At 39.6% G+C, this 21,968-nt stretch overlaps 1 pseudogene; it reads left to right on the plus strand.

The window, feature by feature from the left end:
• The first annotated feature begins 16,244 nt into the window (after positions 1-16,244).
• On the plus strand, positions 16,245-19,947 carry LOC148130525 (E3 SUMO-protein ligase KIAA1586 pseudogene; annotated as a pseudogene).
• The last annotated feature ends 2,021 nt before the right edge of the window (positions 19,948-21,968 follow it).

A 21,968-nucleotide genomic window follows, 5' to 3' on the forward strand; every position in this document is an offset into this window, starting at 1 on the left:
ATGAAGTCAGAGATATTAGCATAAAATACAACATTCAAACTTACAATAGTCTTTGTCATCATACAGAAAGAAAGAGCACAAGATAGTCAGGAATTTAGGAATATCATGAGGTAAATTAATCAGTAAACACACAAAAGAAAAAGGCAGGGGAAAAAAGGAAACACCCCCTTCCTACTCTGTTATTCTATGTTCTATTTGGGGCAACCAATCATAGCATAGATTGCCTCACCATACATACACAACACTATATAACACTTTATTTATTCAATTTATATTCCGATTATATATTAAAGGAGGCTGGAAGAAGATAAATATTATTTTATGGTTGGAGAAGGACACATCAATAACTTGCACTATGGGATGACACTGTGCTGATAGCTGAAAATACAAAGGATTTACAATCTTACTTTAGTAATAAAAGTCAAGGATCACAGTGAAAAATGTGGAAGTTTTATTTGTTACTGGTTCATAACAGTCTATTAACCATAAGACTGCATCATTTCCACAGAAGAATGTATTTCACTTTAAAATATATGTAAAATGGTATAGAACCTGTTTTTTTAATCTATAGGCATTATAGCAATAGCACTTAGACTTATATACCACTTTACAGTGCTTTACAGCCCTCTTTAAGCAGTTTACAGAGTCAGCATATTGCCCCCAACAATTTGGGTCTTCATTTTATCTACCTTGGAAGGATGGAAGGCTGAGTCAACCTTAAGCCTAGTGCGATTCAAACTGCTAAATTGCAGGCAGCAGGCAGGCAGCAGAAGTAGCCTGCAGTATAGAATAGAATATAATTTTTTATTGACCAAGTATGATTGGACACACAAGAAATTTGTCTTGGTGCGTATCCTCTCAGTGTACATAAAAGAAAAGATACAGTCATCAAAAGTCAAGAATCATTAAGGTACAACACTTAATAATAGTCACAGGGTACAAAAACAATCAAGTCATATTAGGAAACAGTCAATATAAATTGTAAGGATACAAGCGACAAAGTTACAGTCATACATCACAAGTGAGAGGGGATGGGTGATAAGGAATGATGAGAATAGTAATAGTAATAGTAGTGCAGACTTTGTAAATAGTTGGACAGTGTTGAGGGAATTGTTTGTTTAGCAGAGTGATAGCGTTTGGGAAAAAACTGTCCTTGGGTCTAGTTGTTCTGGTGTGCAGTGCTCTATAGTGTTATTTTGAGGGTAGGAGTTGAAAGAGTTTATGTCCAGGATGTGAGGGGTCTTTAAATATTTTCACAGCCCTCTTTTTGACTCATGCAGTATACAGGTCCTCGATTGAAGGCAGGTTGGTAGTAATTGTTTTTTCTGCAATCCTAATTACTCTCTGGAGTCTGTGTCTGTCTTGTTGGGTTGCAGAACCAAACCTGACAGTTATAGAGGTACAGATGATAGACTCAATCATTCCTCTGTAGAACTGTATCAGCAGCTCCTTGGGCATTTTGAACTTTCTGAGTTGGTGCAGAAAGAACATTTTTTGTTGTGCTTTTTTGATGTGTCACTTGTGAAATAATGTCATGGCATAATATTTCAACAATGTGGGTGTCTTTGAGTGCATTTTATTAACTGAAGTATGGTATGAAAGGTATGTTTAAAAGTTTAACTTGGAGGTCTGATTACTAGAAATGAATATAGCTCACAATTCTTTCAGTTAAAATAAAAACTATTCCGGTCTTTCTTTGTTCTAGCAATATTATTTAAGGCAGAGACATTATGTTCTATTCTTAAATGGAAACCAGAAGTCTTTGTTGATATACTTCCAATCAGGAAGAAATCCTCCTTCTTCTTCTACCAATCCATTTACTGGGGGATAACTAAATATCAAAGTATGACCCTATCTAAACAACCTGCCCAAAACGCTAGATTTTAGATGGGCTTCTTGCAGCAGATAATGATGCCAAAAAAAAAAAAAAAAAATCCGCTGTGTTTCTGAAATTGATATATTTCAGGTATTTGAATGCAATTTTCTCTCAGTTTAAACCAACCCATTTTTCTTGTTGTACAACTGATAGCCTGAGTATCAAAATATATAATATGACAATGCTAGTAGGTTAATCTTAATGCTAGTTCTGTTAATCTTAATTTCCCAAGAAGTTATTTTTCAATGGTAAATGGTAATCCATCCATTCCTAACATTTTCTTGAAAGATATATCATTATTGTCTATACTGCAATTTTTGACATATATAAAGCATAGTAGTTTATAGATTTGTTGCATATTCATGGAAAAAAATCTTTTGCATATTCATGAAAAAAAATATGTTACTTTGATTTTTATTTGCAAAGTGACTTGACTTCACCTCAACACAGTAGTTCCTGTCATGGAAGCAATGAAATTCTCTTCATCAATAGAGAGAAGCAACAAAGTGTCTTTAACACCTTTAACAAAGTGTCTGCCCAGGGTCTCATCAACACTTTCATTAGTCAACAAAGGCTTCTTTTAATGTGCAGTGTATTATTTCCCAAGCAGCTTCAAGATGGTGCATGTTATAGAGAATGAAATTACTCTGTATAAGCCACAGATATCTGACACTGTTAGTGTTTGGGGATAAACCCCTAGCAGAGTATGCAGCAGCAGTCAAGCCAGGCAGCCAAATGAGAGAGGAAGGGTTTTAGAGTATACACACACTGAACACAAACACTGTTTGTAGTTTAAATAGTTTTTAATCCAGTTAGAGTTTAAGCATTGTCAATCAGTCCGTATGTCATTCACAATATATCCATTCAGTAAGACTCACTAACTCAGTTCAGATAATAGTCCTTACTATATCTTTATCAGCCGATAAAGATATCTTCTCATCCTCCGATGCCTTTCTCCAGAGGATAACGCTGGATATTCAGTAGAACGATCAAACAGTAGACAGTCGCAGTAAAACAGTAGTAAACAGTTGTATCCAGCAGTAAACAGCAGTAAACAGTAAACAGCAAAACAGTAGGCAGTAAGCAGCAAGCTTTCTCCTGCTTCTTCTTATTGCAGTTTCTAACCGCACCCTTAATTGGCTAATTACATGCAGTGTGGTGCTTAAAGTTACAAACACTTAAACTATGATACCTTAGTTTATATATTTATCCACCCAAACCTTGTTGGGTATCAATGTTATACCTAACATTCTCCCCTTTTGGGTGATATAAATATATAATACCTTACAATCTAACCCCATAGTTTTCACAACTCTCCTGGTGCTTCCTGGCACCTTGGGCTTTTGTAAAATTATCAGCTACATTGTCCTCCGACATGCAGTACTCCAGCTGTATCATTTTACTTCTCACAGATTGTCTAACGTTTAGGTACCTTAAATCTGTATGCTTGCTCCTAGTTTTGACTGCAATATTTGTGGCCATTTGAATTGCTGCCTGATTATCTTCATGTATAATTATAGGATAATTCACAGTTATGCCTATATCATTCATCATTTGCTTATACATAATCAATTCTGTACATAATAGCGATAAACAGGAGAATTCTGCCTCCATAGTTGACAAACTTATATGCTGTTGTCTTATTGACTTCCAACCTATTAATGTCTTACCCAGCATTATGGCTGTTCCTGAAGTCGACTTTCTTGTGTCTCTTTCTGATGCAAAACTAGCATCAGCATAAGCACTCAGAATTAGATCACCTTTTGGCTCTAGATACAATGAATAATTCATTGTCTTTTTAAGATATCTTAATATTCTTTTAGCTGCAATCCAGTGTCTTTCACTTGGTGCAGAATTGAAACGAGCTAACTGATTCACACTGTACGATATGTCTGGTCTAGACCAATTGCTAATATAAGACAAACTACCAATTAATGATTGATAAATTACCTTATCAAACCCCGGCTTTGTGCATCAGTGTTGCTAAACTCCTGACTCATTGGAGTCTTAGCCGCTTACAAAGCTCCATTTTATAATCTATTAGCAATTTGCATATCTTATCTTCCTGAGATATCTTAAAGCCCTTCTGTGTTTTCTGTATATTTAAACCGAGATATTTTTTTATCTCCCTAATTACTTAATCTTTATTTTCTTTCCTAATGATGCTATTATTTTATTGGCCTCATCATTAGTTTCAGTAATCAATGCAATATCATCAGTGAACAACAATAATAATGATATTTTCCCATTTGTCTCCCTCTTAAATAGACATGGATCGGCTAACCCAGCTCTGAATCCTATATTGTTTAGTTCCTTTACAATATACTGGTTCCATTCATAGCCTGATTGTTTAAGACCATAGAGGCTTTTTTTAACAACCAACAATCATTATTATCTATTATTTCACTTTTAATTCCAACAGGTTTTTTCATATATATAGTGTGTCTTAATGGGGCGTGCAAGTAAGCGGTTTCCACATCTAGGTGGTTAATTATATATTTTTTTGCTAGCTGCCCACACTAAAGCTGCCCTCAAGGTTGTTGCCTTAAGACTAGGTGCAAACACCTCATCATAGTCATTGGCATTCTGTCTAAAACCTTGGGCTACTAATCGTGCCTTATGGATTATATTTCCATCTTTATCAGATTTTACCTTAAAGATCCATTTGCAGCCAATGGACTTCATATCTACAGGTAATCTCGCATTCTCATATACTTTCATATTCCTTAATGAGTTCAGTTCCTTATTCATTGCTGCATACCAACTTTCCTTATCCTTAGTAGGATACATTTTTATTTCATCTACAGTACATGGAACTCTATTAATCTGGCACACTGTTTTAGCCTGGTACCTATCAGGCGGTCTAGATATTCGTGTAGTTCTTCTGGGAATTACAGGGCTTGCAGGAGGACTTTTTTAACTACTACCTGTTCATCTTCCTCATCCTGCTCAGCTATTGGATCTATTTCTTCCTTTATGGGCTCTATTTCTTCCTGTATTTCTCTCTTTACTTTATTCTTAAAGTTACAGGGATAATTAATGGGATTTCTATATGATTCAATAATTACTTTTTATTGGTATCCTGTTCTAACTTCTCCCATCCTACGTGCTCTAGAAATTGGGCACTAGCACTACATAACACCTTAGATGTGCCTTTCTCCCAAAATCTATATGCCCTATGGTTTGCCTGGTAACCAACGAAGAAAAATCGTTTAGCTCTGTGTTGCCCTTTATGCCTGAGTTGTGTAGGGATATGCACCCATGCTGGTGCACCAAATGTGTGCAGGTAACTTAGGTCAGGTTTCCTGCCATGCCACTTGGTGAATGGTATTTCACCTGTCGTTGTGTTAACAACGTTGTTCAATATGTTATTAGCACACATTGTAGCCTCCCCCACAAAGAATCAGGTAATCCAGAATCAGTTAACATTGTTCTAACCATTGCCTGTAGTGTTTGGCCTCTTCTCTCTATGAATGCGTTGTGTTCTGGCCTGTATGGTGCAGACTTCTTGTGCTCTATTCCAGCTACCTTTAGTCTGTTCTGGAATTTGTTGTTAACAAATTCTGCACCATTATCTGTCACCAGGGTTATCAGTTGCCGCTTAGTCTTTCTTTCTGCAAATTTAAGCCAGTTGAAAAATGTTGATATGTTTCAGTTTTGCTCTTCATTAAGTAGCAAAACCCATATCTAGAATGGTGGTCCATAATGCTCAGTATATATCGAGCACCCCCATACTGGGTTTCTTTGGACCTATGATGTCTGCAAATATCACTTCTAAAGGTTCTTTGGTTTTGAAACCATTTAACCTATTTGCAGGCAATACTTTGCTCTTATCTTCACAGCAAACATTACAATGCAAATATTTATCACAAGGTTTTAACCTTATTCCATCAGATAACTCTACTGTACGTTTTAGCATTTTAAAATTTACATGCCCCAAACGCCTATGCAATAAATGGATACATTCATTATGAGGCTTTATATTGTTAAATACAGTCTGTGCCTCCCCTTTCTTACTATCATCTAAGACGTATAACGTTCCATTTAAAGCTGCAGTTACCCTTTTTTATCCTTCTCAATTATGCAATTATTATTTTTAAATGTAATTACATAACCTAGTTTGACTAATACCCTTACAGAAAGCAAGTTGAACTTTAGTTGCGGTACATACAACATTTTTATATCCTGATTTATGCATCGGACAATGCGGTACCTTCTCCTTTCGCTTTCAGGTTCCAGCCATTAGCAAGTGATATATGTTGAGAGCTTGTAGACATTTTTACAAATTTTGTCTTATCTCTCGTGATGCAGTGGGATGCACCACTGTCCACCACCCATAAATCATTCTTCACATCACAGTTGCTAAACATGGTTAGTTCAAAGGCTTTCTTGGGCTTTTTTACATTCTGGCTTTTTCCCTTTTTGCAAAAACTTGCACAAATGTCCTCTTCCTCCACAATTAAAACACTTTTAATTGTGTATGCCGTCAAGATAAATTCTCTTCTTCCGGTGCTTTCCTTTACTAAGCTGGTTTCTTTCAAACTTTGAAGATAATTTCTCTTCTTTCTTAGATTTATCTTCTCTCAGCTGGTCACGCTCACACCTTCTTCTGGCTTCTTCTAGTAGCCTGCCTGTAATCTCGGTTAATGAGAGGCTATCCTTAGGCAATACTTCCAACGAAGTCACATAGTCATCATAGCTTTGATCTAATGAAGATAATATAATGTATACTTGTTGCAGCTCATTAAAGATAAGCTCTTTTTCTTGTAATTCTTGAAAAATGCTCTTCATACAGTTTAAATGAGCTAACATGTCTCCATTCCTTTGAAGATGTGTTCGAAACAGCTTCCGTGTAAGATTTATATGTGCTCCTACACTGTCCCGAACATATATCTTCCTGAGGTTCTCCCAGCAGTTTGCAGCATTTTCTTCTCCACGAATATGGACAAGCTGCTGGTCACAGAGAGTCAGTCCTATGATGCATAAAGCCTGCTCATTCTTCCGTTTATAGTTTTGTAACTTTTGGTTATCCTCTTCATCATCAGGATCCCAGCTACTCACATCTGGTGGGTTTGTTATTATGTCCCACAAGCCTTCTATACGTAGAAGTAAACTACATTTCATTGACCATGAAACATAGTTTGATCCATCCAGCCTGGATATCAGGGACAGATGTGGTAGATTTACTTGTGCCATTACTCTTCAGATATATGACTATTTTAAACTAATAAAAACAGTTTGTTTTTACAGTAATGTGCAACTCACACCAACTCTCACTGCTATATCCTGGTTAGTTAGACTGTGCAGCTGGGCCCATAACCAGTGTTAGTGTTTGGGGATAAACCCCTAGCAGAGTATGCAGCAGCAGTCAAGCCAGGCAGCCAAATGAGAGAGGAAGGGTTTTAGAGTATACACACACTGAACACAAACACTGTTTGTAGTTTAAATAGTTTTTAATCCAGTTAGAGTTTAAGCATTGTCAATCAGTCCGTATGTCATTCACAATATATCCATTCAGTAAGACTCACTAACTCAGTTCAGATAATAGTCCTTACTATATCTTTATCAGCCGATAAAGATATCTTCTCATCCTCCGATGCCTTTCTCCAGAGGATAACACTGGATATTCAGTAGAACGATCAAACAGTAGACAGTCGCAGTAAAACAGTAGTAAACAGTTGTATCCAGCAGTAAACAGCAGTAAACAGTAAACAGCAAAACAGTAGGCAGTAAGCAGCAAGCTTTCTCCTTCTTCTTATTGCAGTTTCTAACCGCACCCTTAATTGGCTAATTACATGCAGTGTGGTGCTTAAAGTTACAAACACTTAAACTATGATACCTTAGTTTATATATTTATCCACCCAAACCTTGTTGGGTATCAATGTTATACCTAACAGACACTTACTGTGATGACCCGTAGTCTCTCAAAATAACCCCAAACCCAAAACATATATTAAAGTCCGGCAAGGCCTTCAACTTAACTTCACTGTTTTATTAGGCACAGTTTAAAGTCACAAAAGTAAATAATGAGGCAAACAGAAATCCAAAACAAACAAAAACAAACAAAACAGTTTATAACAATGTTAAGCCACATGATGAATGTATACACTTACTACATAGACGTCTAGGGTACATTAATTTCAAAATGCTCAAACAAACTGTTGAATTGTCAGAGGGAGTAAAATTGAAACCGTGTAGCAAGTATTTAAACTGTAATGCTTGTAGCCAAGAGAAGAGTAAGGTTACTCCTGCAAGCAGACTAAATGGGTTTAAGACCAAAGAACCTTTAGAGGTTGTTTTTGCTGACATAATTGGTCCTAAGAAACCAAGTTTAGGAGGTGCCTGTTATATTTTTAGTATTATGGACCATTACTCACGATACGGTTTCTGCTATCTTATGAAAAACAAAACAGAAACATTCCAACGTTTATTTAACTGGCTAAGGTTTGCTGAGAGAAAAATGAAAAGTAAAGTAATTACTTTAGTTACTGATAATGGGACTGAGTTTGTTAACAAAAGATTCCAAACTATGTTGAAATTGGCTGGTGTTGAGCATAAACGTTCTGCACCTTACAAACCACAACATAACTTCTTTGTAGAATGAAGAGGGCAAACATTACAAGCCATGGCTCGCACTATGTTATCTGATTCAGGTGTGCCTGAAACACTGTGGGGTGAGGCCATAATGTGTAGTAACCATGTTTTAAACAATGTAGTAAATATAACAACTGGAGAATTGCCATTCACTTGTTGGCATGGCAGAAAACTAAATTTAAGTTACCTACACGCATTTGGAACTCCAGCATGGGTGCATATTCCCTCACAAGTAAGAATGAAAGGGCAACATAGAGCTAAGAAATTATTTTTTGTGGGTTATGAGGCCAACCATAGATCATTTAGGTTCTGGGATCAAGGCACAGCTCATGTTTATTGTAGTGCTAATGCAAAATTTCTTTAGCACATTGGGTGGGATAAACTGGAACAGGAATCCAGCAATGATATTATTATTGACACCCAAATAGTCCCTAAAGATGATATCAGTAAACAACAAATAGCCATTAAAGAGGAAGAACAGGAGGAAGTAGTAGAATAGGCACAGGAAGAAATAGAAGAACAGGAGCAGGTGGCACAGGAAAGTCCACCAGTAAGCCCTGTATTACCAAGACCTTCAACCCGAGTAACACGACCACCTGATAGATATCAGGCTAGTGTTGTATGCCAAGTGAATACAGTTCCAAGTAATTATAGTGAACTAAAACTGTATCCTGCTAAGGATCAGGCTGCTTGGCAGAAAGCAACGGATAAGGAACTGGAATCATTAAAAAGACTGGAGGTATACGAAAACATTAAGTTACCACCAGGTAAATGTGCCATAGGATGTAAATGGATATATAAGCTTAAGACAGGTGTAGATGGGACTGTTACCCATAAAGCCAGGTTAGTAGCACAAGGATTTAATCAGACAGCAAATGACTATGATGAGGTATTTGCACCTAGTCTGAAGGCTACTACATTAAGGGCAGCATTAGTGTGGGCAGCTAAAGAGAAATACATTGTAAATCATTTGGATGTAGAGACAGCATATCTGTATGCACCGTTGCAACACACTATATTTAAAGAAACCTTTAGGTCTCAAAAATGATAATACTGATAAAGCAACTGATTGTTGGAAATTAAAAAAGAGTCTTTATGGTTTGAAGCAATCAGGATATCAGTGGAACCAATGTATAGTTAAAGAATTAACTAAGATAGGCTTTGTAGCTGGCATGGCTGATCCATGTTTGTTTAAAAAGGAAACTAATGGTATAATTTCATTATTGCTATTATTTACTGATGACATAGCATTAATCACCAAAACTGAACAAGAAGCTACTGAGATAATTTCACTATTAGAAAAGAAATTTAAGATAAAACAGTTAGGAGAAATTAAACAATATCTTGGTTTAAAGATAGATAGAACTAGGGGAGGATACAAAATCTCACAGGCAGATAAAATTAACCAATTACTAAAAAGTTTTAAAATGGAACTTTGTAAGCCGACTAAAACACCAATGAGCCAGTAGTTTAGCCATAGTGATGTTCAAAGTCCAATTTTTGATAAGAACATTTATCAGTCCTTGATTGGTAGTTTATCTCAGTGATCCCACCTTGCCCGCGCCCCCGGCACGCTGGGCGCCAGCGGCACGCCGCATTTGAGGCCCGGTGACCCGAGCGCCATCAAGAGCCGGCCGGAGAGGCTTTCCCCAGAAAGCTCCGGAGCGCGCCATCTTTGATGGCCTGTGACCCAGAAAGCCACCGGCCTTAAGAGGCGCCCCCCGACTGCCGCCGGCCGGCGGTTTATCTTATCTCCGTAATTGGTCAAGGCCAGATATTGCATACAGTGTTAATCGATTAGCAAGATTTAATGCTGAGCCAACTGAAAGGCACTGGCAAGCTGCTAAACGTGTGTTAAGATATCTGAAACAAACAATGCATTATGCATTGTATTTGGAACCAAAAGATGAACTGAGTTTAACTGCATATGCTGATGTAAGTTTTGCTATAGACATAAATACACGAAAATCTACATCGGGTACTGCTGTATTATTGGGAAAAGCATTGATTGGATGGAAGTCTATTAGACAGAAACATCTAAATTTGTCAACAATGGAGGCTGAATTCTCATGTTTGTCTTTATTATGTACAGATTTATTTTTGTATAAGCAATTATTAATTGATATGGGAATTGATGTAAAAGATCCTATTGTTGTTTACGAAGATAACCAATCAGCAATACAGATGGCTTCAAATATTGCTGTTAAAACAAGAATGAAACACACAGATTTAAGATATTTAAATGTGAGACAATGTGTGCAAAGTAAGATGATTAAGCTAGAATACTGTATGTCAGAAAACAATATAGCAGATCATTTTACAAAGGCCCAAGGCTCTATAAAGCATAAGGCATGCTGTGAAGATTATGGACTTAGAATGTAAGGTTGTATATATTGTCTTACCCAAAAGGGGAGAATGTTAGGAATATGAGTCACCTAACAGCTATTTGGGTTAGAAATATATAAACCAGGATAAACATTTTAAAACTGTATCTTTAAGAAAATGCAAAACTGTAATTAGGTGTGGTTTCTCAAACGGCCATAAGATGGAGCCAGAAACCTGGTTTGTCTTAGTCTGAGTCTCAGAAGAGAGTGTATCTCTGTTTCCTTCTGTTGGAAAGTATTGCTGTTCCTCCATTTTTCCTAATTGACCGATATTACTGGATTTGATGTAAGTCTGATACTGAACTGTTTTTGACACTGGACTTTGTTATTGAATTATCCCTGGATTATAAAACTGACTGATTTACCTGTGAATGACTTTTGGACTGCTTATCTTGAACTTTGCTTAAACTTTCTGGAAGTAAATACCTACATTTACTGTACAGTGTATCTGTGTACTGTGTGTGTATTATTCAACCACTTCTCTCAAATACGTCTCCCTGTATGCACTCATTCTCCTAACGGGGAATTACCTCAACACCCGACACTGCAGGTGTTGCTGCTGTGGATGTCTTACCAGGACACTTGGCCGCAAAATGGCCTTGATTGCCACAATAGAAGCATAAACCATCATGACAACATCTATTCTTTACTACTTGAGTCAGGCGAGGGCGGCCAGCCCCCAACTGCATGGGTTCCTCCAAAGGCACTTCCACCAAGGGCACCATCTTGCTGGAAACAGATACGGTCTCTGTCCATCGTCGCACCCGTCACTGCTGAAGTCTAGCATCGATACAAAGACACAAATGCATGAGCTCCTGAAGGGTGCGAGGGCATTCAGTGCGTGCCAACTCATCCAGAAGCTCTGACAACAAACCCTCCTGGAACTGGTCTAATAGTGCTGCCTCATTCCATTGTACATCCTGAGCAACCACCCGAAAACTAGCAATATCATCCATGAGTGAGCCAGGCCCCTGCTTCAGCTCTCTCAAATGTCTATTTGCTGTTTGGCTTCGAACAGGGTCCTCAAACATGGCAAAACTTGGCATAATTGTCCAACACCTGGTTGGGCTGGGTCAGCAGAGGTGTTGCCCAACGTGCTGCAGAGCCTGACAACAAACTAATCAAAAACCCCACCTTATCCTGGTCAGTGGGAAAGTCCTCAGGCCGAAGGCTCATGTAAAGCTGGCACTGCCCAAAAAATGCTGGAAATTGGGCCAGCGAACCATCAAATTTATCTGGCACTGCCACTGGGCATTTTCGGTGTGGCCGGGCAGCCTGTATTTGTGCCACCTGTGCAGTCAAAAGAGCCACTTGCTGGGTTAACTGGGCAATCTCTGCTCTGAGCTGATCCATGGTCACCCCACAAAAAGCAAAAATAAGTTGAAGGGGTGGCTGAAGTCAAAATGTGATGACCCGTAGTCTCTCAAAACAAACCAAAACACAAAACATATATTAAAGTCCAGTAAAGCCTTCAACTTAACTTCACTGTTTTATTAGGCACAGTTTAAAGTCACAAAAGTAAATAAGGAGGCAAACAGAAAACCAAAACAAACTGCATTGATGAGAGTTCCGAAGCAAGCCAAGATAACTAATTATAAACTCCAGGAAAATAACCAAGAAAAGTCCATGGGAAGAATGCCAGCAAAGATAAGCGTCTTTCAAGGTAAACACTAATCGACTTCAGCAATTCTAACTGCGTAGTTGCAAACTTATATACATAGCTCCCACCTGCAGGCCACAAGGAGGATCATGGTAATCTCCTCTTGAGTAGACCTCGCTTTTCCCTGGTCCTCTCCTCCCTGCGTGACCTAGGATGGATAGGGGATGGGCCTGGATCCTCCTCTGACTGCTCAGCCGGCCTCTGCCCTTCCCCAGCCTCCTCCACCACCTCTGCAGCCACACTCCCACTTCCTGTTGGCTGTTCCTCCTCTTCCTCAGAGTCAGACTCCACCAGGGGCATGACACTTACAACCGCTCTGTACAGGTAGTCCTTAACTTATGACCACAACTGAGACCTTAATTTCCATTGTAAACTGTTGAGATCATAGATCAACTAACCATGCGAGTGGGGCTGATTTTATGACCATTTTTACAGCAGTCATAAAGCAAATTACCATGGTCAGTAAGTGAACCACGTGGTTATTAATTTACCCCATTGGAGAAAAAAGGCACAAAATGTGATAACATGATTGTAGCACACTACAACCAGTCACAAATTGGAACTGGTTTTCAAATGTCCAAATTGCGATCATATGACCATCAGGATAGTGCAACAGTAATAAGTGCAAGTATAGGCCATGAAGCACTTTTTTCCAAGGCTGTCATAGTTTTGAACTGTCATTAAACTAATGGGCATAATGAAGCCAAGGACTGCCTGTAGTGATTTGCAGATGAAATCACTGTACAGTTGAGTAGGTTCCATAAAATATAAAATGCAGGTTCATTGTCACCTGAATCTCTCATACCTATACTGTATATTGGAACAAGAAACCTGTGTGCTTTTCAATACCCTCACCATTAGTCATGCTGAGGATAAGGCTGAGAATTTTAGTTCCGTCACAGGTTTCTCATTCTTGCTTTATACCCAAGCTGTAAGTATTATGGGTATAATCAAGACTATCTGACTTTATTTCCAGATAAAAATGCTTAGAAGGCAAGTGGCTTTTCTGTGCAAAGTTACAAGTGTTATCTTTTTGTTACTGTACAGGTGAAAGTCGAAAAATTAGAATATCATGCAAAAGTTCATTTATGTCAGTAATGCAACTTAAAAGGTGAACCTAATATATGAGATAGACTCATTACATGCAAAGCAAGATAGTTCAAGCCATGATGTGTCATAATTGAGATGATTATGGCTTACAGCTCATGCAAACCCCAAATCCACAATCTCAGAAAATTATAATATTGTGAAAAGGTTCAATATGCTAGGATCAAAATCTCCCACTCTAATCAGCTAATTAAGCCATAAGACCTGCAAAGGGTTCCTGAGCCTTTAAATGGTCTCTCAGTCTGGTTCAGTAGGAATCACAATCATGGGAAAGACTGCTGACCTGACAGTTGTGCAGAAAACCATCATTGACACCCTCCATAAGGAGGGAAAGTCTCAAAAGGCAATTGCACAAGAAGTTGGATGTTCCCAAAGTGCTATATCAAAGCACATTAATAGAAAGTTATGTGGAAGGGAAAAGTGTGGAAGAAAAAGGTGCACAAGCAGCAAGGATGACTGCAGCCTGGAGAAGATTGTCAGGAAAAGGCCATTCAAAAGTGTTGGGGACTTTCACAAGGAGTGGACTGAGGCTGGAGTCAGTGCATCAAGAGCCACCACACACAGATGGATCCTGGACATGGGTTTCAAATTTCGGATTCCTCTTGTCAAGCCGCTCCTGAACAACAAACAACGTCAGAAGCATCTTACCTGGGCTAAAGAAAAACAGACCTGGTCTGTTGCTCAGTGGTCCACAGTCCTCTTTTCTGATGAGAGCAACTTTTGCATCTCACTTGGAAACCAAGGACCCAGAGTCTGGAGGAAGAATGGAGAGGCACACACTGCAAGATGCTTGAAGTCTAGTGTGAAGTTTCCACAGTCTGTGTTGATTTGGGGAGCCATGTCATCTGCTGGTGTTGATCCACTGTGCTTAAGTCCAGGGTCAATGCAGCTGTCTACCAGGAGATTTTGGAGCACTTCATGCTTCCTTCTGCAGACGAGGTTTATGGGGATGCTGACTTCATTTTCCAGCAGGACTTGGCACCTGCCCACACTGCCAAAAGCACCAAAACCTGGTTCAATGACCGTGGGATTGCTGTGCTTGATTGGCCAGCAAACTTGCCTGACCTGAACCCCATGAGCAGTGGTCCCCAACCTTTTTGACCAGGGACCGGTTTCAAGCAGAAAATTTTTGCAAGGAACCCCATCCTTCCCCGGTGTGTTGGTATCTTCCCCCCAACCCCCCCTTCGCCCTGACCTCAACCCCCCATCAGTTGTCCCCCCCCCCCTGCCCCCGGCCCCCCCCCCCCCCCCCAAAGGTTTCCCCGGGGCCCCGGGGGGGGGGGGGGGGGCCCCCCCCCCCCGGGTAGGTCCCCGTCCCCCCCCCCCCCCCCCCCCCCCCCCCCCCCCCCCCCCCCACCCCTTAGTGTCTTCTTCCCCCCGCCGCCCCCCCCCCTAGGTTCTCGGTGGGTTGGGGGGCGGCCCCCGCGGGGGGGGGGGGGCGCTTTTTTATCAGCGAACTGTACCCGATTACAAACGAGGGCGGGCGCGCACCCAACACCCCCCCGGCAGAACGAGCACGTTGGCTGAACCCCCATCAGAGAAATCTATGAGGCAGTTCCTGGCTGTGAGAGCGACAGGGCGACCCAAGAGAAGGATGAGAGACATGAGACTGAACAATGCAGAAGAGCTGAAGGCTGCTATTGAAGCATCCTGGTCTTCCATAACACCTCAGCAGCTTCCATGCCATGCCGCATTGAGACAGTAATTGCTGCAAAAGGGGCCCAAACCAAGTACTGAGTACATATGCATGCTTATACTTTTCAGAGGTCCGATATTGTTCTATGTACAATCCTTGTTTTATTGATTGCATGTTATATTCTAATTTTCTGAGATTGTGGATTTGGGGTTTTCATGAGCTGTAAGCCATAATCATCACAATTATGACACATCACAGCTTGAACTATCTTGCTTTGCATGTAATGAGTCTATGTCATATATTAGTTTCACCTTTTAAGTTGCATTACTGAAATAAATGAACTTTTGTACGATATTCTAATTTTTTGAGTTTCACCTGTGTTTGTTCAATATGAGAATAGTAAAAAAAAAGAGAGAGAGAGATTGCTCTATTGCAGGGGTCTGTTACATTTGAGTATTTCAGATACAAGAAGAAAAAGACTACTTGAAATGGACCAGAAATATACTTATGCTTATGATAACATATTCATGAAGTAAGTTACTTAATACATTGTTCTCATTTAGCTATTAAATAGCATAGTGCATGTTCTATTGAGAGATATTTTTAAAGTCAGTATCTTTACTAGCATTCTTGTATAATTGGTAGATCTTTGCATTTCATGTATCTAAAAAAATAATAATTCAGCAATCTAAAAAATGGCTTCTCTCATCATAACTCGTCCAAATTTTTCATAATTATTCCAACAGCTATTGCACCAGTGGTGGAATTCAGCCAGTTCAGGCTGGTTCAGGCGAACTGGTAGTAAAAATTCTGGCCCCACCCCACCCCATCCCACCACTACTTATTGGCCTCGCATGCCTTGGCTGGTGCCTTAAGAGTCAACTATGGCATAGTTCCAGCTGCTCTTGCCTCAACCATGTTGATAAGCACTTAAACCATGATATCTAAGTTTTATATATTTATTCACCCAAACCATATTTGGTATCAATGTTATACCTAACAGCCTGCTCCCAACTGCTCCAGCAGCAGAACAGGTAAGCACAACTAGGTGCCCCCTCGGGGAAGCAGGTCTGGGAAGGGTGGTCAACCTGCCCAGCCACTGACTGTAGTCTATTTCCATCCAATCAAAATGGCCTCACCCTTCAGCCAGCCCTGTAGGCCTGTGCAGCTGTGCCTGCCTCCTGCTCGCCTGGACATGGCCTACTCCCATCTATTGCTGCAGCCTCGAGTCGTAGGCCTGTGCCTGCCTCCCACCTGGGTGGCATGGCCTACCCTCATCTGATTGCCTTGGCCTCTCCCTGCAGCTGGTGCCATAGGCCTGCGCCCATCTCCCGCCCAGCTGACCGATTGCCTCAACCTACCAGTAGATTGCCTCTACCTCCTGCTCATCTCAGCCACTTCAGCAGCAGCTAAGCACAGCCAGATGCTCGGGAAAGTGGGGTTGGGAAGGGTGGTCAACCTGCACCCACCTGGCTACTGGCCATGGTCTCACCCTACAGCTGGCCCTGTAGGCCTGTGGCCATGTCCCACCCAACTGACCAACCACCTCGAACTGCTGCTCCTGTTGACTTTTCTCCAAGCTGAGACACTGGCCAGGCCAGCTGCAGCTGATGCTCCACATCGTAATGAGCTCCAGGAGGAGGAGAGGACACTGCCTCCCCCTCTAAATTTAAGTGTGCTGTGCGAGAAGGCCATGGAGGTGGCAAGAGGAATATGGGGAGATGTGTAACTTTCTCTCTGCCTTGAGACGCCGGCTGCAGTTGACGCCATTGCTTTTGCTGCCTCCATAGCTGCTCGCTGCTCTTGCAGCACCTCACTCAGCACACTTAAACTTAGAGCACTTCACAAATGGGGAGGCAGCATGCCCACCTCCTCCTCCTGGAGCCCATTATAATGCAGAGCATCAGCTGCAGCTGGCCCAGTCAATGTCTCAGTGCAGAGAAAAGTTGTGCATCTCCCCAGTGTGCATAGCATCAACAAGGGCCGGAAGAAGAGGCAAGCAAAGTGGTGATTCGCTCCCTCCCTGGAATACAGAATGAATCTGCATCTACTCTCAGGGCAGGCAAGCAGTGAGTAGGAGGGGAGGGTAAAAGGTGGGGCCAGCCACTGGTGGGACCATGCAACAGGGAGTCTTCATTTATCTGGGAACCTGAAATGACTCTTGATTTAAAATCATATGGTTAAAAAGCACCCAAAGATGAAGAAATAACAACATCAGCAAAAAACAAAACAAAACCCAACCCTCAACTATTTTTGAAAATGGTTCAAGAGGGAACACACACACACACACACACACAAGAGAGAGAGAGAGAGGGGGGGAGAGAGAGAGAGAGATGAGGAAGAAAGATGAGAAACAGAGAGAGAGGGAGAAAGAAAAAGAGATGAGAGAGAGATGAGTGAGAGGAGTTGAGAGAGAGAAAGAGAGGGGGAGAAAGATGAGAGAAAGAGAAATGAGAAAGAGGGAAAGGGAGAAAGAAAAAGAGAGATGGGAGAGGGGGAGAAAGAAAAAGAGAGAGAATTGAGAGAGAGAGGAAGAAAGAAAAGAGAGAGAGATGAGAGAGACAGGGAGAAAGAAAAAGAGAGTTGAGAGGGGGAAAGAAAGAGAGATGAGAAGAGAGAGAGATGAGAAAGAGAGCGTGGGAGGGAGGGAGGGAGGGAAGGAGGGAGGGAGGGAGAAAGAAAGAGAGACACACAGAGAGAGATACATGTTTAAAAGAAAATAGAAAAATGGCTCTTTGAATGTTCAAGATTGCAGACCATGGTCATTAAGTGAACTTTATGGCCATTAAGCAAACACTGTGGTTATTAAACAAGTCCATTTTCCCCAATGGGCATTTTTAACTGGAAACAAGAAGGAATTGTTGGAAACTGGCAAAAAACATAGAAAACCTCAGTCACATGACTGTGTGGGATGTTGTAACTGGTCATAAGTGTGTGTGTGTGTGTGTGTGTGTGTGTGTGTGTGTGCATGGCTGTCAAAACTCTGGAGAGGTCCGTTGTAAATTAGAACACTTGCTAAGCAACTGACCATTAAGCAAGGACCACTTGTCTTTGGTTTGCCTTAAGGGTTCAGAGCTGTATGGAATCTAGTTTCCTTTGATCCTTTGTGGGGTTGCAAAAGGTCTGGATGGGGTAATCCTCATAGGGGGAACTAGGATCGTGCCCACCATTTTTTGGAAAGTCGCTGTCTCATATGTACAGTTAGTCTTCAATTTACAACCACAATCGAGTCCAAACTGAAACATTATTATTATTTTTTTGCAGTAGCCCTTAGGATGAAAAGACAGCAGAATTTGACAGATGTTTCAGTCAGAAACCAAGATCGGAACCAGTTGTATCAGAATTGGCCTTGGATGATACAAAACCATCACAAGCAAAATCACTCCAACTTGGAGAAAGCAGCACGTCAATTGAAATAGATAGTTCCAAAATTGAAAATAGTCTTCCTGAATTCTGGACAGTGCTACAATACAACAATTTTAAAGAAAAATATGATGGACTGGTAGTTTCTAACAAAAAGTTAGGTTGTGAGTGCTTTGCAAAAGAGAAAGGTGTTTATGTGTCCAAAGAATGGAAACATTTCCAGATTGAGGCAGCAGGGAAAAATAAAGAAGTACAACAAGCATCTCTAAGAAAAAAAATGAAATAACATTTTTCATCACAAGCTCACACCATTTGCAGAGAGAACTTAAAACAAGGGGAGCAGGATGTTATAACAAAAGCAGTAGATAAGATGAGTGAAAAATATTTATCTACTACTTGTAGAGTATTTAATAGAGTTTACCAGTGTGGCACAAAGATGTAAACCATTTTCAGACATAGAAGATGAGATACAATTGCAAATTAAAAATGGATTAGATATGGGAATAGGATTACATTCACATAAAACTGCAGTGAAAATAGATTTCATTGCAAAATAAATTTTAAAAGAAATATTTGCTAAAATTATTGAAAATAATCTGAAAATATGTTTGATTATTGATGAAGCCTCAACAATATCTTGCAAACCAGTTGTTATACTTTTCTTAAAAGTTGAGGATTCAGTTACCTCACCAACATTTTTTGTTGAGCTAGTTGAATTAGAAAAACAAGATGCAGAGACAATATTTTCTTCAATTATGGAAAGTTTAAATAATCTTGGGTTTACTAAGAACTATCCAGAGAAAAATTTAATAGGATTTTGCTCCGATGATGCCAGCATTATGCTTGAGAGAAAATCTGGAGTGAGCACTAGAATAGCAAAATCATTTCCAAACATAATAATATGGCACTGTTTTAGCCATCGCCTCCAACTTGTTTTAGTTGATTCAATAAAAGAAATAAAGCAAGTAAATCATTTCAAAATATTTATTGATAAGATATATACTATTTTTCATCAATCCAATGAGAACCAAATTGAACTTACCAAAATATCTGTACAACTTGGAATTGAAATTATAAAGATTGGTAGAGTTTTGGGACCAAGATGGGCTGCCTGTAGTTTAAGGTCAACCCTAGCTGCGTGGCGTGCTTATCCAGCACTACATCAGTATTTTCATTCAAATGAAAAGTACTTTAGGTATGGTTGCCAGTCTTGAAAATAAATATTTTCTGACTGATTTGGCATTGATGATTGACATTCTAAATGAAATTTCTCTTCTTTCAAATGCACTGCAAGTAAGAAATGTAGACATAATAAAGGCTGAAAAACTTGTGATAAGATCTGTTGAAGCATTTGAAATGCTTAGAAAGGAAAAAGGTGTGTATCAGTGGTGGGATTCAATTTTTTTTACTACTGGTTCTGTGGGCATGGTTGGTGGGCATAGCAGGGGAACGATACTGTAAAATCTCCAGTCAGAGATGATATTTGCCAGTTCTCAGAGCTACTCAAAATTTCTGCTATCGGTTCTCCAGAACTGGTCAGAACCTGCTGAATACCACCTCTGGTGTGTATGAAAAAAAAGGTTGATGGATTAATTACTTCAGAAACCTTCAAAAGTATAAAATTTGTAGAAAATTATTGATATGTTGGACTTTCTTGGGAAAGACTTTTGGAAAGCATCATAACAAATTTGAATAAAAGACTAATGGATTGTGAACATTTAAAAACAAGTAGCTAATTTCAAAACAGGAACAAACTACAATTTTTCATTTTTTTGGAGCCAGATTACTGGAATATTGGAGAAGTAGTAGTTCCATGGAAAGCAGCTGAAGAACAATTGCTTGAAAATTTTAATTACAAAATTAATATTAACAATTATTGGGATTTTGTAGGAAATGTTTTTTAAATTCCAATAAATATGCAATTCCTGACAGTATTCAAAAAGTTAAAAAATATTGTCAGAACAATTGCTGTAAGTTCAGCAGAAGCAGAAAGGGGTTTTTCAAAAATGAACATCATATGTTCCAAGAAGAGAAATTGCTTGACCATTTCCAATATAGCAAACATAATGACTGTTAGTTTAATTGGCCTACCTCTAAAGGACTGAGACCCTATTCTTATAGTCAAAAAATGGTTATGAATAAATCACATAGCTGATGATGCTCGAATAAAACTGAAGAAATGTGAAAGTGAGAAGGACGCCAATCCAGCAGCAATTTGGAGATATCTAACATAAGTTTTACTTTTTGTCAGGTATTATTGTTTTTAATTCATGTTGTCAAACTCTTGTATAGTTTTGTATAAATAGCTTTTATTCATATTGTAAAACTTGTATAGTTTGCTTTAGTTTTTAATTCATATTGTCAAACTCTTGTGTAGTTTATAAAGCTTTTCATTCATATTGTAAAACTCTTGTAACAAAATCTAGTTTTGTGTACCTCTTATTCTTATTTAAGTATTAAATGCATAAAATAAACTACCTTTTGGTATATCTTTTTAAATACTTAAAACAGTAATTAGGGTAAAGAAATAATGTTGATGTCAGGGTTCCAGAAAAAACCAACTCCAATTAGAAACTCCGAGACAGGCATTTTCTCAAAGTTCCTTTTATTAGAGTAGGTATACTAGGATATCTGGGAAAACCCAAATCTGAGAGTTCCAGGTTTTCCCTTAATAATTCAAAAGTCCAAAACCCATCAGTCCATCACATGGTCCAATCACCATCCACCCCAGCTAGAGACCTCCCTTCAACCACTCCTCCTCCAGGTGCAGGAATAACATGACCTTGACCAAAGAGAAGAATGCTATTATATCTAACTACCAACACTCTACAATTCCCCCCTCCTACTTTCCCAGGCACAGGAATGTGGCAGCGTAGAAGTTGGCCATGCCCACACAGTCACATGGCCACCTAGCCATGCCCACTCGGTCACATGGTCACCTAGCCATGCCCACTTAGCCATGCCCACTAACCACACCCACCTAGCCACACCCACAGAACTGGTAGTAAAAAAATGAATCCCACCACTGTATTAAGTCCCAGGTGAATCAGAATTAAGAAACAGGAAGAAATTGTGCATTTTTCCATGTGACACTAGTCAGATAAAAACCAGTTATGGAATTTAAATTTTAAAAGGTTGAAAAAAATATTAAGATACTTGCCATCTCTTCTCATTTTACCTCCCACACTTTTTATGTTTTACATTTCTTCTAATATATCCAATTCTCATTTCAATACTAAGTGGGTGAGGCATATTCTTGTGGATAACCATTTTCATTACTTTTAACAAGCATTTATTCCTTACAATAGTCCACATAATACCATACTTGCCTTTTGACCAGCATTTGCA

The sequence above is a fragment of the Notechis scutatus genome, chromosome 5 (genome assembly GCF_049901735.1).
Source record: "Notechis scutatus isolate UNSWTSFEM ecotype Mainland chromosome 5, rNotScu1.2, whole genome shotgun sequence".
NCBI classification, from domain to species: Eukaryota; Metazoa; Chordata; class Lepidosauria; order Squamata; family Elapidae; genus Notechis; species Notechis scutatus.